The sequence below is a fragment of the Pseudophryne corroboree genome, chromosome 3 (genome assembly GCF_028390025.1).
Source record: "Pseudophryne corroboree isolate aPseCor3 chromosome 3, aPseCor3.hap2, whole genome shotgun sequence".
Lineage (NCBI taxonomy): Eukaryota > Metazoa > Chordata > Amphibia > Anura > Myobatrachidae > Pseudophryne > Pseudophryne corroboree.
The window spans coordinates 658,110,569-658,130,004 of NC_086446.1; positions in this window are offsets into that span (position 1 = coordinate 658,110,569).

Sequence of the window (19,436 nt, forward strand, 5' to 3'; positions counted from 1 at the left end):
TGCTCTATTACTGGAGGTCCCTATCTAAGCATAGGTCCAGGGCTTGGACCCCACAAAGTCGGCTCAGGCCCGACCACCCCAGGGCAGCACACCATTGAAATACTAAAGTGTTAATATGTGTTAAGAAAGAAGCAGAAGCTATGGGTTAGAAAGTGCTACAAAAATAAGGGTGTTAATAAAATACTCAAAAGAGTAATGTTAGTGAAAAAATAGGAGTGTTACATAAGTGCTAAATAAATAATATGGCATGCTACCCCAAGGTGGCCCAGCCCCACCAGACCCGGGGGGTACCACTCCCCAAACCCATACACAGCATAATAATAATAACATCCACTATGGGTCATACAATTGCTTAATGTATGGCCACATGATAATGGCACATACAGAACATATCCAGATTGAGAGCTAGTTTACCTGGAGGCACCCCTGTATTCTCCAAATGGCACCACAGGACCCAGCATGCCCTCCTAATGCTGGCTCCATCTATGCCTCTCTGAACTGCAATAAATAGTGGAAAACTGCTCTAATCAAGCTGGTAACAATCCCCAGGTGCTGCGGGAGGGGGTTACTCTAGACAAGAAATACAAAAGGGATTTTTCCCACGCACTCTGCTGGCTGTTAGTAAGAAGAGCTATATACTATGTAATAATAGGAAATTTAGAGCTCTTCGTTACATATGTTTTGCAAAAGATATGATAAGCCTCCAGGCCACTTCACGGCTGCTCTATTACTGGAGGTCCCTATCTAAGCATAGGTCCAGGGCTTGGACCCCACAAAGTCGGCTCAGGCCCGACCACCCCAGGGCAGCACACCATTGAAATACTAAAGTGTTAATATGTGTTAAGAAAGAAGCAGAAGCTATGGGTTAGAAAGTGCTACAAAAATAAGGGTGTTAATAAAATACTCAAAAGAGTAATGTTAGTGAAAAAATAGGAGTGTTACATAAGTGCTAAATAAATAATATGGCATGCTACCCCAAGGTGGCCCAGCCCCACCAGACCCGGGGGGTACCACTCCCCAAACCCATACACAGCATAATAATAATAACATCCACTATGGGTCATACAATTGCTTAATGTATGGCCACATGATAATGGCACATACAGAACATATCCAGATTGAGAGCTAGTTTACCTGGAGGCACCCCTGTATTCTCCAAATGGCACCACAGGACCCAGCATGCCCTCCTAATGCTGGCTCCATCTATGCCTCTCTGAACTGCAATAAATAGTGGAAAACTGCTCTAATCAAGCTGGTAACAATCCCCAGGTGCTGCGGGAGGGGGTTACTCTAGACAAGAAATACAAAAGGGATTTTTCCCACGCACTCTGCTGGCTGTTAGTAAGAAGAGCTATATACTATGTAATAATAGGGACCTCCAGTAATAGAGCAGCCGTGAAGTTTGGAGGCTTGTCAGAAGATGCTTCCTGGCTGTCAGGTATCTGCATTCAGTGATCTGGAACATACAGGCAGTGTGGTGGCCACCCCTTCACTTTCCTCAGTCCTTTCCTTCTACCCACGGAGGCCCAGCCTGCCAATCACATAGAAGCTCCGCCCCTCCAGGCTAGAACGAGGAGTTGCTCTGCTGCTGCCCACTTGGTGAGAATTAATTTGTGTATACTGTTTGCAAAGGTGTAGGTATGTGTATAGTGTATACTGTGTGTTTCTGTGTATATGTCTGTGTTTGTGTGTGTAAATGTGTTTGTAAATGTGTGTATACAGTATGTCTGTGCAAATGTGTGTTTATGTGTATACATGTATGTGTGTGTTTATGTGTATATATCTTTGTATACAGTATATGTGTGTGTGTATATGTGTGTGTATATATCTGTGTATATGTGTGTGTGTTTATGTATGTCTCCGTGTGTTAGCCCATAGCGATAGCGATGCGCGGCCCCGTGCATCACTATAGCTAACTCTGTGAAGTGAACGGCGCCCTCACCCTCATCCCCGCTAAGCATACATTGCACTGTGTGCTGAGTGGGGGTGAGATGTGTGCTGAGCGGTCTGTGCTAGATCACTCAGTACACATCTCCCTGTGTGTACGGGGCTTTAGTAGATGTAACAGCCCAAAAAGCCCCTTATGAACTTCAAAAGATGATAATCTGCTTTGATTTGTTTTATTTAACCTATTTGTCTCTAAAAAAAAATACATACTGTACTGAGGGAGATTTAGATTTGGATGGGGCATAGTAGATAAAGACAACCTTTCTGTCAAACTGACAGGTGGCACACCCCCTTTCTCCTAGGCTCCACCCCCTTTAATATTAAATGATAGTGTTTGATATCGCTTTAATAATTCCATCTTTAATTTCTCCTTAATCAGCTGGCGCAGCACAAAATACGCATCATAGCGACCTGCATTATGGGCTATGAATGTGTAATGCTCAAATTTTGGTTTCATGAACGTCTTTACAAAGTCTTCGATACACGCAACACCCTTAAACTCCCAGTCTTTCTCCCCCGTTAATGTTAAAGCGTAACAGTAGTTTGGTATGTGCACACCCGTCTCCTGCATACACTCAAAATCATAAAAGATGTATTTCTTTGTGGGCTCTTCCGGCTTGATGGTTTGTATATAGCACAAATGGTTCGAAAACCCATCAACGAACACCTTACAAATGGGACACTTTAGGCCTCGGCAGTTATGATCTGTTCGCCTGTAGAGACAACACTTGTCACAATATACATGTTCAAGACAGGATATTTTGTGATCAAGAGCTAAAGCTTTGTGTAGCTCTAAACACTCGTTTGATCGACAAAATACCCTACACACCGAACACCTTAACGCAGTCACACCATCGTCAATACAATCCGGCCTGTGACAAGCCTTACAAAAGAAAAGACAATCGTGATTATTTCTATGATGGTAAGCGCTATGACAACGAATGCAATAATACCGGGCTCCAAGAAACGCTTTGATATCGAGTATCCCATAAAAGTGACAATCGTGATATAGCACAAACAGCGTGTCTTTGTAACGGCTGTCCGTACAGTAGTATTTCCAATCCCCTTGATTGTAATAGGGGAGATTGATCGAAACATTTAAATAATTTTCAAAAATTGCAACATTGCTAAAGCTGACCGCTTTATCAAGCGGCAGATTCAAAGCTTTATGTAGTTGGATCGCTCTCTCCTGTATTACATGATCATTGGCATTGTTACCTTTATCCAGAAGTTTACAGTCGCTAGCGGCCAAACACAGGTTATTACCTATGCGTCTGAAGTCATAGAGATATCTCTTTCTTTTATTTATTATTAAACTTTGGGGCAAGCGGTGTAAACTTCTACCGGTCAAACCACTTTCGGCCTGTTTCTAAAAATACTGATCACAAATCTTAAACCTGTGGATAATAAGAATTCAGCGTTACTTTGAAGCGTGTTTGTAATCTGGTTCAAAAAACTGGCAGCGTCTAATGTTTCTTGCGGCTTACGATGCGAATAGATGGCGTTGTGTAACCCACCCCCCTCAAATCTAAGCTGAACGCGGTCAGCAGGATCCGCGCCCGCAAGGACGCCATCGAGCATGGCCTGTATAGCAGTATGAACGGCTCAAACTCCCTCTACAAATGATGTAACCCTGTCCAAATTAACAAACCGATAGTGATTGTGGTACTCAACGGCTCTGAAATACGGTCGTTGTCGTTCATAACAGTTAATTGCCTCTAAGTATACATGTTGCCGACCTTCGTCATTACCGGGTGACTCAACACCGCCTGCATCATCATATATGGGGCTTGCAATGCGCTCAATATTGTCAGTCTGTGATTCGTCAATCGTTAATGCTTGGGGTGGCGATTGATCTAAATCTACATACATCGCACTCTGCTTCCCGCCTACCACATGTTCCCTGTGCCGCTTGCGCTTTCTCAATCTGGTTAATGTTGTTACAGCCTGTTTCACCTTTGCACGTCGGAATAACTGTGAGATCTTGTATGTTAAACAAGGTTTAATTCGTGGGTTTTTTTTACAGGCATTTAAATTTAAAACACGTTTCAAACCATTGCCTAACATGCCTAGTCACGGCTCAGTTTCATTTATTTCTGCAAAATGATGTATGTTGGCTTTAATAAATTCAGTTGTCTTAACTGACCGATCTATGTATTTTGACATGACATTCATATACGTCTCAACAACTTCTTTAACAATGTCTTGTTTACATTTACTACCGTGGCTCACACCTTTAATGTGTTTTAACAAATATCCGGCTTTTACGCCCATGTTCTCAACATCTTCCCGTATCTTACCCAACAACGCGTAAAATTGTATTTCGGCGTCTTGGCCTAATTGTTCTGTATTTTGACATTCATCAACTATGTCGGGCGCTATCCCTCGTGCCGGTGCACAAGCATCAGCCGATGCGTGTACCATGGCTGTCGTTGTAAAAATATTGGGCATTGATGTTACACAATCAACCGTTGTAGTATTACCAGGAATTCCTGCAACGGCTGATAATACTTCATCAGAACTATTCTGCGGTTCTTGTGTCGTTGACTCTACACAGTTTTTAATAAGCTCTTGCCCATTTATGTCATCAATATCTGATATCACAGGATTACCAGCTATGTGTCTTGTTTCTGTTTCAGAGCAATCCTGTGTATCGGGAATAGTGATGACATCGGATTGCGACAATTGCTTAACATTACTTCTTGAGTCAACATTTGATAACAAACCAATGCCTGCTATGTGCCTTGTTTCTGTTTCAGAACAAACCTGTGTATCTGGAATTGTGATTACAGCTGATTGCGGCAATTGCTTAACATTACTTCTTGAGAGACGCGATGCCCTCTTAACCTTTACAGTCTTTGTATTACCAGCGACATCCCGGTCTGCAGTGTTAAACGCTGTGTGTTTTGATGTTACAGCAACATCGTTACTTACGCTTGATACAGTTGTAACGCGATCCTTCTCCGTTGCGGTTTATCATTTTCAGAATATGACAATTTTCTTTTAAGATCTGTAAATGCTGAATTATGACTTCTCTCATTCGTTCTTGGTCGAGCCGGCCTTCGTTTGTTCGGGTTGATACAACCGTTATGCACCACCATAACCGATGACCTAGCAACATCCTTTAGGCTGTTATGTACAATCGACGGCGTTACGAATTGATGGTTCTCCGTTTCAGCGGCGGTTGTGCGTTTTGATATTTTCCCGCTTGTACTAGGCCTGTGTATTTGCGCGACTGTATCACGGCCTGTTGGTATCGTAGGATCATATCGCCTTGCTACAGCATCATCTGTAATACATATATTATAAAATAAATATAAACGCCGATGCACGTAAATCAGCATTTAAATCACAGCATAACAATATACCATATAACAGTGTTTGATTACACACCTACTGTTGCGAATTGATGGTTCTCCGCTTCAGCGGCGATTGTGCGTTTTGATGTTTTCCCGTTTGTACTAGGCCTGTGTATTTGCGCGACGGTATCACGGCCTGCTGGTATCGTAGGATCATATCGCCTTGCTACAGCATCATCAGTAACACATATATTATAAAATAAATATAAACGCCGATGCACGTAAATCAGCATTTAAATCACAGCATAACAATATACCATATAACAGTGTTTGATTACAAACCTGCTGTTGCGAATTGATGGTTCTCCGTTTCAGCGGCGGTTGTTTGTTTTGATGTTTTCCCGCTTGTACTAGGCCTGTGTATTTGCGCGACGGTATCACGGCCTGTTGGTATCGTAGGATCATATCGCCTTGCTACAGCATCATCTGTAATACATATATTATAAAATAAATATAAACGCCGATGCCCGTAAATCACCATTTAAATCACAGCATAACAATATACCATATAACAGTGTTTGATTACACACCTGCTTTATATTCGAATGTTTTAGCCCGACCCCCTGTCGCGTGTGGGAAAAACGGTCGCTCATCAACAACATTGCTGGTCTGTATAGCGGTGTTGTGACAATATTCAGGTTTGTTCAATATGTCCCGTAGAATACCGTCAGCCGTCGCATTATCCATTTTTGTGGAATCTTTAGCCGGTGAAAAAATGAAAAAATAAATATTACATACGGTATAAAATTAGAATAACATGAAAAAGAGATGTATTATTGAGAATATAAAGTGTGTACAGTTGACAACAAATCAGCACAACTGTACAAGGTTTATTTTTAATTCTTTAGCCGTGGAAAAATAAATAAATAAATAAATAAAAATAATAATAATAAATAAATAAATAAATAAAAAATAAATAAAAATATCATGTTACTCACAGGCTGGAGCCAATTCCAAAATATTAGTAAAATCGGGTATAACGCTGAAATCTAAACCAAATGGGCTATCTCCAACCGAATCGAAATTCTCTGTGTTTGTGATTACTGTCACTAAATTGGGAGAAATAAATTAGGAGAAATAAAAATGAGAAAATAATATTTAATAATTACTATTTAATAATTACTTATCAATGTATCCAGACTGTTGTACGGTCATACTATTTAAACTTTTAAAAATAAGTAAAAATGAACAAATTGTAGACCTTGACTATAATTTCATACTATTTAAACTTTAAATATAAATAAAAACGTGTCAATGGTATTTATAGACATAGCTAACCATGGGTCGTTTGATAACTTGGCAAATCATCATCGGATTCAGATGTACACATGAAATTGTTCTGCATTGTCTGTCTCTGAACCAATAATGAAAATGAGATACGATTAATATCTGTCAGCGATTTACATGAAATACAGTGTCGGTGCATTACCAAAATGAACCACTAGATGGCACTATTACCACATATTTAAACAACCTTCAGGCAGTCACATTAATTAAAAACCAAAAGAAATGCCTGGTTCTCGTATGATCAACTATCCTGCGCGTTTTATCATACACAAAATTAATTAATTTAATCAATACAAAGCGGCTCCCAATGGTACTTACTAACAATACTAAGCTGATAAAAAATATGCAATTTGTATAAACATGAGATCAGTCAAACGATTTACATGAAATACAGTGTCGGTGCATTCCCAAAATTATCCACTAGATGGCACTATTACCACATATTTAAACAACCTTCAGGCAGTCACATTAATTAAAAACCAAAAGAAATGCCTGGTGCTCGTATGATCAACTATCCTGCGCGTTTTATCATACACAAAATTAATTAATTTAATCAATACTAAGCGGCTCCCAATGGTACTTACTAACAATACTAAGCTGCTCCCAATGGTACTTACTAAATACCAATTGTAGATTAAAGTGCAAAAATGGAATATAAAATGTTAGGAAGCGCTTCCTAACATTTTATACACCTTGTTTGCACTTTACTCACATTAATTCACAGCTATATTTGTAAAATAAAAAATATGCAATTTGTATAAACATGAGATCAGTCAAATGATTTACATGAAATACAGTGTCGGTGCATTCCCAAAATGATCCACTAGATGGCACTTTTACCACATATTTAAACAGCCTTCAGTGAGTCACAATTATACTTATTTCACAGCCATATTTGTAAAATAAAAAATATAACATGCTAGAGCCATAATGATAATAATAATAAAATAATAATAATAAATAATAATAATAATAATAATAATAATAATAATAATAATAATAACACTTACCATAATGTCTTCACGTGTGTATAGCGATGCAAGTTCATTTGAAATTCCTTCTCAGTGCTCTGTCCCACTTCAGAGCTGTGTCCTATTCTTATAGTCATGGCTGTGAGCCATATGGCCCCCACCAACCTGTGGTATGCCGTCCCACATTTACAAGATGCTGGGGCGGGGTTTTTAAACATATAAACTTTGGTTTATACATTAGTAAATGTAATAATTCTTTTCAGTTACAATAAAGATATAATCTGTTAGCGGGTTCTTACACGTCATACTCAGCGCTTCAAAAACATACCAAATATATATATATATATATATATATATATATATATATATACAGAAAAAACAATTCCTGAGTGCTCTAAAGTTCTTGTATAGATTGAACGGAAGTCCTTCCAAATGGGTATATCTTATACCGTAGAAGATGAGGTTTTCTGGATTCCTACAGCGGATAACCAATCACCAAAAAAGTCACCCAAACAAACAATTAGAATAAAAGTATTTAATAACAAAAATAATTCATAAAAAGCCCATAAAATTATTTAATAACAAAATTAATTCATAAAAAGCATTATACAGAAGTTCTTATGAACTAATGTACATGAAAACAAATTATTTTATGATTCCATAAATATCCACTGGCTTACTGATTTGTAGCTAAATTTACTTTCAGGCTGTGTGTATAAGGTGTACATGTAACATAAATGCATTCTGTGCTTAGATTTAGGACTCATCACCATGATATCTCATTATGATATCTAAGTTTCTGGATTCCTACAGCGGTTAACCAATCACCAAAAAAGTCACCCAAACAAACAAATTCACCAAAAAAGTCACCCAAACAATTAGAATAAAATTATTTAAATACAAAAAATAATTCATAAAAAGACCATAAAATTATTTAATAACAAAATTAATTCATAAAAAGCATTATACAGAAGTTCTTATGAACTAATGTACATGAAAACAAATTATTTTATGATTCCATAAATATCCACTGGCTTACTGATTTGTAGCTAAATTTACTTTCAGGCTGTGTGTATAAGGTGTACATGTAACATAAATGCATTCTGTGCTTAGATTTAGGACTCATCACCATGATATCTCATTATGATATCTAAGTTTCTGGATTCCTACAGCGGTTAACCAATCACCAAAAAAGTCACCCAAACAAACAAATTCACCAAAAAAGTCACCCAAACAATTAGAATAAAATTATTTAAATACAAAAAATAATTCATAAAAAGCCCATAAAATTATTTAATAACAAAATTAATTCATAAAAAGCATTATACAGAAGTTCTTATGAACTAATGTACATGAAAACAAATTATTTTATGATTCCATAAATATCCACTGGCTTACTGATTTGTAGCTAAAATTACTTTCAGGCTGTGTGTATAAGGTGTACATGTAACATAAATGCATTCTGTGCTTAGATTTAGGACCCATCACCATGATATCTCATTATGGTATCTAATTAATCCAAAATACGGAAAAATCCGATTTGAGTCAACACATAACCCTGTAGGTGGCGCTAATGTTCTTCTACAGAGATAACAAGCTGGTTTAATATCCAGGTGTCATCATTACAATTTTTGTATTCTGTAGTACTAAGACTTTTGAATTTGTTTTGTCATGGTAGTCCGTAGATCTGTGGATTTTTAAAATGTGCTGTCATCATTTATCACGCATGGCCATTAAAATCAATACGTTTTTAAATTAGTGCCATGTGTGATGCTTCCGTACATCTAAGAAAATGGACATGGTCATATTGTAGTCCGTAGATCTGTGGATTTTTAAAATGTGCTGTCATCATTTATCACGCATGGCCATTAAAATCAATATGTTTTTAAATTAGTGCCATGTGTGATGCTTCCGTACATCTAAGAAAATGGACATGGTCATATTGTAGTCCGTAGATCTGTGGATTTTTAAAATGTGCTGTCATCATTTATCACACATGGCCATTAAAATCAATATGTGATTTTGCGGCGGCTTCACGATCGCTTTCCCAAACTTAAATGCCATGTTCTCGTTTTGGTCGTTCTTTATCTCTATGGCTATCGTGTCAAAATGTGTTTTGCACAATGGTACGTAATCGGGCTTCTCGTATCGTATTGTGACAACCTCATTGTTATAACCCTTCATTTCAACAGTGCGAAGTAGCGGTACATAACTATCCCCGACCCGTTGGTGTTCGATAATGTCTGTGACACGTACATCGTATATTGACCGCCTTTGATGTCGGCGCATGGTTTAGAAATATTAGTTTTAGGTTGTAAACCCAGTATCCATGTCAGCTTAGAACCGGCGTGGATTTGATACAACAGTTTACTGTCGCATGTTACAACGCGTGCAAATGGATCATACGTTAGTCTTAATCTAACGTCCAGTTTCAGTTGTACAATTTCAGCGTTGATTACGTTCAGTAACGCTTCGATTGTTTCATAAAAACCGGGTTTAATGCACAAACTCGCGACTCTCGCCACCGGCTGGTCCGCCGTTCCATCCCATGATAATTGCAGTCTACAATCTTGTAAATCCAATGTATTCCACGTATGCGGGTATTGTATCTCAGTAAGTGCTACTTCCCATTCGCCATTTAAGTCTATCGGTTTAGCCAACTTTGTCGTATAGTTAGAAATCTTATTTTGCGGGAAAGTAACAGCCGATGCGTTGCTGGGTAAGGTTATGTAGAACGCCTTGTCATCCATCTCTCGTCTTGTTTAGATACTGATGAGATTTATATGTCTTTTATCACCGATGCTGCGACGCAACTGTTAAATTTTGCGGGGTACCCGCGCCACTTGACTATCGCGTATTTACGGCCTCTGACCGTCTTATTTTTTAAAATCTTTTCCACTTTGTAAACTCTGTTATAGTTTTTTGGTATGCTTTGAAGCTCTTCGGGGTAAAAACTACCTGTTATAACTTCACCGTACAGATCTGCCAACTTATAAAGCGGTTTAAGCCCTTTAGTGTTCACACTATGTACAACAAAAATCTCCTCAGAAAAGCTCTGTTCGTAACCTTTCTGAAATATGTCCTTATATTTAGAAATACGAACGTGGTCACCGTTTCCTAAACAAACGGGGGCTTTCTTACTTCTAAAGTAATCACCGTAGGTCGTTTTGAAGACACTCAATGCATTAGAGTCATTCACATCGTTTGGAGCGCACTTAATCGTTCTATGGTATGTGTTATTATAGCTGCGTATGAAGTCTTGTAAAACGTCTATATATCTGTAGGTATTCTTTGCCGTGAAATAGCGCCACATGCGTGTTTTTAAAGTCCTATTGAAGCGCTCTATAACAGCCGCTTTCACATCGTTATTGGTCGTGAAATGATTTATACCGTATTTTTCGAACACCTTTTTTAGGTTTCTGTTTAGAAACTCTTTACCATTATCGGTTTGTAGCTTCATCGGCACATCACCGCGCTGGAATATTTTTTCAAAAGCATTAGCAACCGTTGCTGCGTTCTTAGCGGTCAGACTTTCACTCCACACCCTCTTACTGAATATATCGATGATTGTTAATATGTATTTAACACCATCGTTGTATTTTGACAGATCTATCAGCGAGACCAAATCGCATTGCCACTGTTGGTTTATACCCGATACACAAATCATGTTCCTTTTATAGTTTTTTCTTGCTGGCTTGTGCAGCGTGTAGGCGTCTTGTTCTTGTAACCACTTTCTTACGTCGGATCTTTTAAATTTATTTTTAACCGACCCATAATATTTATCAATGCCGCTAAAACTACCTGGTTTTAACACTGTGTAATATGCATCTTTCATCCGCTTGATTTGACGCGCTGCGTTGCGTGACATTCTGCGACTGGTGTTGCGTGACACTCTTTTCAAAGTCATTATCTTTTAATACGGTTTAATATCGAACACTATAAATTTAATATAAAATTTAATATAAAATTTTATATTAAAGCGATATCAAACACTATCATTTAATATTAAAGGGGGTGGAGCCTAGGAGAAAGGGGGTGTGCCACCTGTCAGTTTGACAGAAAGGTTGTCTTTATCTACTGGGCATGTCCAAACTGGAATCTAATTGAAGTGTAAACATAAAGTTGACCAGCATTTATGGGCTACATGCTAATACGCCCATTAGTTAACCTGCAAGAAAAAATCTAAATGTATTTACGCAACAAGGTTTGTGCAGGTGCAAAGTTACGCAACGTATTTCTATAGACTTACCTTCATTTTTATGTAGACCTGGTTTGCTGCCAATAAGTACACATTCTGTATACCCTATTCATTCATGGCTAGTGGACAATTTCAACTTCCCCACTAGTCCTGCTAGACCTATTTGCTAAAGACAGTGCCATACTGGCCATCTGGCAGTTCTGGCAAATTCCAAAAGAGCCGCTCACCTGTCGTGCTGGTCTGGCCATACAGAGAGCATGGCTGGTCGAACAGCGCAGCCTCCCAGCTCCCCCACCCTCCTGCTCGTTTGCATGCAGATAGATGGGGGCATGCCATGATTCCAGGTCCCCTGAGTTGTGTCATGCACCCGTGTGCTGTGGCTGTGCCCCCTCTCACCCCCCCCCTCCACTTGTCCTGCAGTGTGCACACATTGTGACATGCAAGGGCTACTCCACGGCCCCAGTTTATTCCTAGTTAAAGATATCTTATCTAATAAAAAGCTAACGCTGCTCCTCACCTCTATAGGAAATTCTAGTGTTTTACTCACTGTTGGCCACTAGATGGCGCCCAATGGAGCAATTCAAGTGTTGCTCCCTTCGGCCGCCCACAGCCGCCAGCATTTTGACGGGCTGGTAACTAGTTCTTTATATTAATCAATTTCCTCTCCTGATGTCAAATTCATTTGGATAGTGATGTTCACAGTTGTAGGTGAGTTGTACATTTCCTATGACAGGTATGACTGATAAACATGCCAGTGTTATAGCCAGTTTGACCAATGTATCACAGGATCACATAATAAATTCAGGGATGGCAGAATTGGACCTCTATAGGAACTGCTAAGTTTGACTGTGATCTACATCAGTAAGCCCATAATGCATCATGTCCCAATCTATGCTGGTCACAACCACTGCTCAATACCTCCACAGCTGGGGCCAACCTCTTTTCCTTTGCACACACCTGCATTTGGGGGATCATTCTGAGTTGATCGCTCGCTAGCAGTTTTAGCAGCCGTGCAAACGCTATGCCGCTTCCCACTGGGAGTGTATTTTAGCTTAGCAGAAGTGCGAACGTTTTTATCACAGAGCGCCTGCAAAAAATGTTTGTGCAGTTTCAGAGTAGCTCAAAACCTACTCAGCGCTTGCGATCACTTCAGACTATTCAATTCCGCCCATCGTTCACCCAGCCGCGCCTGCATTTTCTCTGGCATGCCTGCGTTTTTCCGAACACTCCCTGAAAATGGTCAGTTGCCACCCAGAAACGCCCACTTCATGTCAATCACTCTGCAGCAAGCAGTGCGACTGAAATGCATCCCTAGACCCTGTACAAAATTGCATTGTTCGTTGTGCCCATACGTCGCGCGTGAGCATTGCGCCGCATACACATGCGCAGAACTGCCGTTTTTTAGCCTGATCGCTGCGCTGCGAACAAATGCAGCTAGCAATCAACTCGGAGTGACCACCTTGGTCCGCAAACCTATGTCTAAATATAGACAACATGATGCAAAGTAAAGTGCAGCATGCTGCCAAAGATTATTGCATGCACTTTGGCCATAGCGCGTGCTTTTTAAATGAGGGTCAGGGCTGGTAGATCTCACAATGATTAAATAATAGCTTTAATTTACATAATTTTTAATTTTTTATCATTAGAGTTTTGTTTAAAAGACATACAGTAAATATATAATTTCTAATACTTTTCTACCTACACATCTAGTTTTTATTTCAAATCATACAGTATGTGACATCCAAAGCATTAATTATTTACACTAAGGTGTGTGGATCATCGGGTCGACTTTAAAAAGGTCGACAATGTCTAGGGCGACACCAAAAGGTCGACATGCAGTAGTTCGACACAGGAAATAGGCCACCATGGACAATAGGTCGACATAAAGGTCGAAACAAAAAAGATCAATATGAACTTTTTTCAGTGTTGTTTACACCGTAAATGACCAGAAACCCCAATTAGTGCACCGCGTCACCTCACATGACTCGCTACACTTGTCATGCTTCGGGCAATGTGCCTCGCTCTGCTACCGCTGCGGTCAGCACAGGTTACTATTCCCAATCGTAGTCCACGTGGATCATAAAGTATCAAAAAGTTAAAACTGAATTTTTTAAAAAAAAGCCTCATGTCGACCTTTTCCTGTGTCGACCATTGCCACGTTGACCTTTTGTCAATGCTGACATTTTAACCATGTCGAGCTAATGCATGTCAACCAATAGTGATCGACATATTGACTGTTGACCTTAGTGGGGTCGACCTAACAACCACATACCTACACTAAGATTGCCATACAGTCATATTGGAATCATACCTGTGATTCATGAAGGACAAAACGGCTGAGCTTCTGTAAATTTTGTCTAGTGGAGCTGTATATTATATATTGCATTTCTAAGCAATGCCATATATAACACAGAAACACTAGGCTAATGCAGACTTGCACACAAGTCAGCCATTTTGTAATTGCCTGCACATAACTCATTGCACCTATGAAGAGTTGTATGCATCTGCACTTGCGGCCTAATTCACACCTGATCATAGCAGCAACTTTGTTAGCAGATGGGCAAAACCATGTGCACTGCAGGGGGGGGGGGGGGGGGGGCAGATATAACATGTGCAGAGAGAGTTAGATTTGGGTGCGTAATTTTGTTTCTGTGCAGGGTAAATACTGGCTGCTTTATTTTTACACTGCAATTTAGATTTCAGTTTTAATACACCCCACCCAAATCTAACTCTTTCTGCACATGTTATATCTGCCCCCCACCCCCCCGCAGTGCACATGGTTTTGCCCATCTGCTAACAAAGTTGCTGCTACGATAAGGTCTATATTAGGCCCTCAGGGCCTGATTCGGAGAGTGGTGCTGCAGCATCCCCTATAGCTTTGGTTTGCAGGGTTGCAGGTGCCATAATATGCATATGCTGCTTTCAGCCTTCCCCTTGAGCAGTTGCGAGCCCCGTAGAGTGCAAACACTGAGATCCATTTTCTGTGTCCCTGTAAGCACTAGCACTGTCCTGTTGGTCTCGATAGACCATTATTGGAACCCCATTGTGACCGCCATTGACACTCTTATCTGCCCTATGGCAGGTGCAGTGTCTCCTTCTCATAACTCACAATTCTGTCAACATGCCCCAACATAGATTTTTGCCCATTACAGCCCAGTAATGACCCTTCAGTCACATGTGCACATGCAATTAATATGTATGACTTTGCATCACTCACATTTCCATAGTCTGAGCAGAACAAAAAAACACGTTACGCTCTGCATACAGGCATATCTTGAGCTTTGCATCAGCCCTAATGTACCAGATTTGTGTATCCTACAATGTGAAACCAAAAAGTCTTGACAAACCATCTAATTTGTATTCTTCAAAAGACTAGAAGGAAAAGCAAAGGTCACTTAATGACTTGCAAATATATTCACTTTTTTTGCGTACTCTATTAGAAAACAATGTGGATTCAAAGTGTATTTCAAATTAGGTGGAAACTACATGGAAACACATAAGAAGATGCTATTGTACAGAAAGCTATTAAACTCTCCTTAATTGATGGCAAAGGAATTCTAATCAGTTTTAAGGACCATACCATTTATATACCGTACAGGTACAAACTTTTTTTTCTCACAAATGAAAGAAGACAACTATTGGGTAACTATTGTTAGAAAGTAAAGCCAGGTTCCACAACATAATCCAAGTCACCAACTTCAAAGACAAAAAAATATTTTGGACAGTTCATGTCCTGAAAACCCAAATTTGGTCATCAGCAGAAAAACTAATAAGACTTACAGTAGGTGTGAAATACTCCATATCTCCAGCATGGCAAAAATAGCTGTTATTGATGTTATCTTTCATGGTATATTTTTTGTTACTGGCTTAACGGGAAATATTTTTATTGTGATAATTCACTTTCTAGACTGGCACAGAACCCATGACGTTAATCCTTGCAGTCTTATCATTACCAACATTGGGATTTTCAACATCATACTTCAAGTAATGATTGATTTCCAAGAGATTTCTTACTTCATGTATGAAGAAATCTACTCCCAAAAATGGTTGTTCTACTTTGTATTTACAGTCAACACTTCTGTAACATTCTCCAGTCTCTGGTGCTCCACCTGTCTGTGCTTTTACTATTGTGTGAAGATTGTCAATCTTAATGGAACATTATTTTACAAGCTCAAAGCAAAGCTTCGGTCTATGGTGCCCTGGCTGCTGGTTCTTTCCGTTACCCTGTCTTGGTGTGTTGGAATGTCACCCTACTGGGATTTATATGTGGATGTTTCTGTTACCCAGCTGAATACTACAGGAAACATAACAATATCAACGAACTTTTTTAGCAGATGCAATTACCTAATTCAAATGTTTATAATTGTTGCTTCTGTTGCTTTTGCTATAATCTTTCTCACCGCTGGTGCGATCATCACCTCTCTGTTGAAGCACATGAGACGGATGAGACAGAATAGTGATGGTCATGCTAGAATCACTTCTCATTTATCAGCTGCTAAAACGGTGACTGCACTCCTAATAATATACTTCATTTTCTATGGCACTTATATGTTAGTAAACTATTCCTTAATAGATGACCTCACACTCACTGTCTGTTATATTGTGATTTCCAGTTTTCCAACAATAAATGCTATAGTTTTAATCTTAGGAAACAGGAAACTGATAAATGTTTTGAAGAAACTCCTAGGTGGCAACACTGAGAGCTCAGTTACAGCTTCCTAACACTGTTTCATGGTTTGTTAATGTTCCATGCATCAGGTACAGTATGTTTTATGTGGAAAGCAAGACTGTTACTATTTTTCATATATATCAATCCATACAACCTGGTTTAAAGAAAAAATGTTTTTTTGCATTGAAACATTTATTGAATTTTTGTGTCAGATAGAACTTTACTATTTAGTTCATTATACAAACATGCAAAGCTAATTTTCCTAAGATTGACATACAGTAGTACAGTATGTCAGTAGGGGATGCAGTTAAGTTCCCGACAGTCGGGATTCCAGCAGTCAAAATGCCGGTGGCGGAATCGTGACAGCAGTCAAAATGCTGGCGGGACCGCCCATTGTTCCCACTAGGGTAGTGGTCCTCGCCACCACCAGAGGGGGAATATAATAGTGTGGCGAGCTGAAAGCGTGACGAGCGCAGCAAGCCCTGGAGGGGACACAATGTGCTCTATGTCGGGTTTTGACTGTCAGGATTCTGGCATCTGTATTTCGACCGCCGGGATCCCGAATGTCGGGAAATGATACTGAATCTGTCAGTAGTACAGTAGTTAGGACAACGTCCTTTCTTTTTAAGGGGTAGCACCTTGTTGCTTAAAGTCAGTGTTCATAAGTGGCATCAATAAACACTTTGGTGGAGATTTATCAAACCTTTGAGTGAGATAAAGCGGAGAAGCTGCTGATAACAACCAATCAGCTTGTAACTGTCATTTTACAGGCTGTACTAGATAAAAGACAGAAATTGATAGGATGACATGGCTATCTTTTCCACCTTTTTTCTAACAAGTTGCTTTATGGTATAAGCCACATAAGAAAGTTGTGTTTCAGAACTGTTTCAGTGATGTCACTGGTAACAAATTAATCGATAAATGGTATTCTCTGAAATATTTGATTGTGTGCAGGTAAAACATGAAAGCTTACAAGCTATTCAAGTTATGCTTTTGCAGATTAACAAACATTGGGGGTAATTCCAAGTTGATCGCAGCAGGATTTTTGATAGCAATTGGGCAAAATCATGTGCACTGCAGGGGAGGCAGATATAACATGTGCAGAAAGAGTTAGATTTGGGTGGGTTATTTTGTTTCTGTGCAGGGTAAATACTGGCTGCTTTATTTTTACACTGCAAATTAGATTGCAGATTGAACACACCCCACCCAAATCTAACTCTCTCTGCACATGTTATATCTGCCTCCCCTGCACTGCACATGGTTTTGCCCAATTGCTATAAAAAATCCTGCTGCGATCAACTTGGAATTACCCCCATTGCACAGAATGTCATAGTGTGTTGCAGACTAAGGACAGGATGTAATGAAGTCCAAGTTCAGCGGCCGTGTGGGATGCTGGCCAAACTCGGATATTTTTTTAAAAGGGCAATCATTTACAAAGCTAAACCATGATTGCCCCTTTAAAAAAACCATCTGAGTTCATCCGGCATACCGCACGGCCGCTGAACTCAAACTTCATTACATCCCGCCCTAAGCGAGAGATTTACAGTATTAACAATTTTAAAACAGACAAGTTTGAAAAGGTGCCCATAGCAACCAATCAGATTGTGTATAGATTTTTTTAGAATGCAATAAAGAAATTATAGCTAGAGCTGATTGGTTACTATGTCCAACACCTCCCCTTTATATTTTTAAAAACTTCAGTAAATCTACCCCTAAATTTATTGTTCTCCAATGGAAAAAGTTTGAAAACAGCCTGAAGAATTAGAGGAGAAATAGCCTGATTCAGATGTGGATAAAGAAGCTATTGCTGCTGCTTACATCAGGGCCGAATTTAGGGGTCAGGCCGCCCCTATGCACATTATTGCCTGCTGCCCCCTCCCCCTCCCCCCCTTCTTCATGTCATTGCCCCCTTCATTTTAGGTGCCAGTCCGGTTGCCTTGAGACCACCAAAGCAGTCCCAACCTCACCCTACTACCAACTCCTGGACCACAATTTGCTGCCCAATGTCTTACCCCCATTATTTGCTAAATAAAATATATATTGTATATATTAAAAGTTGTAATGACAAAAAAAAATCATCTGGCCCTTATCAGCCAGGTGTGCGTACCCCCAGCAAGTGCCACCCCTAGGCACCTGCCTAGTGGGAAATCCGCTACTGGCTTACACAGAAGCAGCAGTGATAGCACTAATATGGTACTGCAGCAGGGGCGTCACGTCTCCTACTCGCATTACTGATCCAAGCTGCGTCCTAGAATGCAGCATCGGATCATCTGTGACACCATCACAGCTACAACAAAGTGGCCAGGAAATCTCCACTGTGCTGCAAATGCAATAGGACCTGAATCGTGCCCAATATGCATTAAATGCTGCTGTATCTGTCATTTATATATGGACTATCTTGGAACATTGGAAGCACTACTGTATATTACTAATATGCTAGAAGACATTTTTTTTACATTATATTAGAACATTAAGACATGCGTGATATTACTATTGAAAACAGTCCTTGATATGAACCAATTGCTACTACTGTACATCAGTGACACATTTTTCAGTGAAGTACATTGCCACACAGTACATACTGTATACCAAAAACGATGAAAAATATTGCAGTAATTATTATGGAAAGTTTCTAATTTCATATCATGTTTTATGTCTCTGTTTATTATTCTGTTATTTCAGTATATGCATACATACTGTATTGTGTAGAATTGTACAAGAAAACTGTAAGTTGAATTAAAATGTTATCATACTGTAATAAAGCTGGCCACACATACCAGAATCCAATTCATCAATATGGTTGTTTTATTTTTCTCAGTTTACACAAGTATTAAAATGTCTGTCTTGACATATGCTCTTATTGGACTCACTTTCTGCAATATGGTATATAAACATATCCACATTCAACGTGACGCCATTAGATGTATCCCAATAAAGAGTAGTAATCTATAGAGCAGATTTGATAAGCTGCGCACTAGGGGTTTATGTACAAATCCAATAGTGTG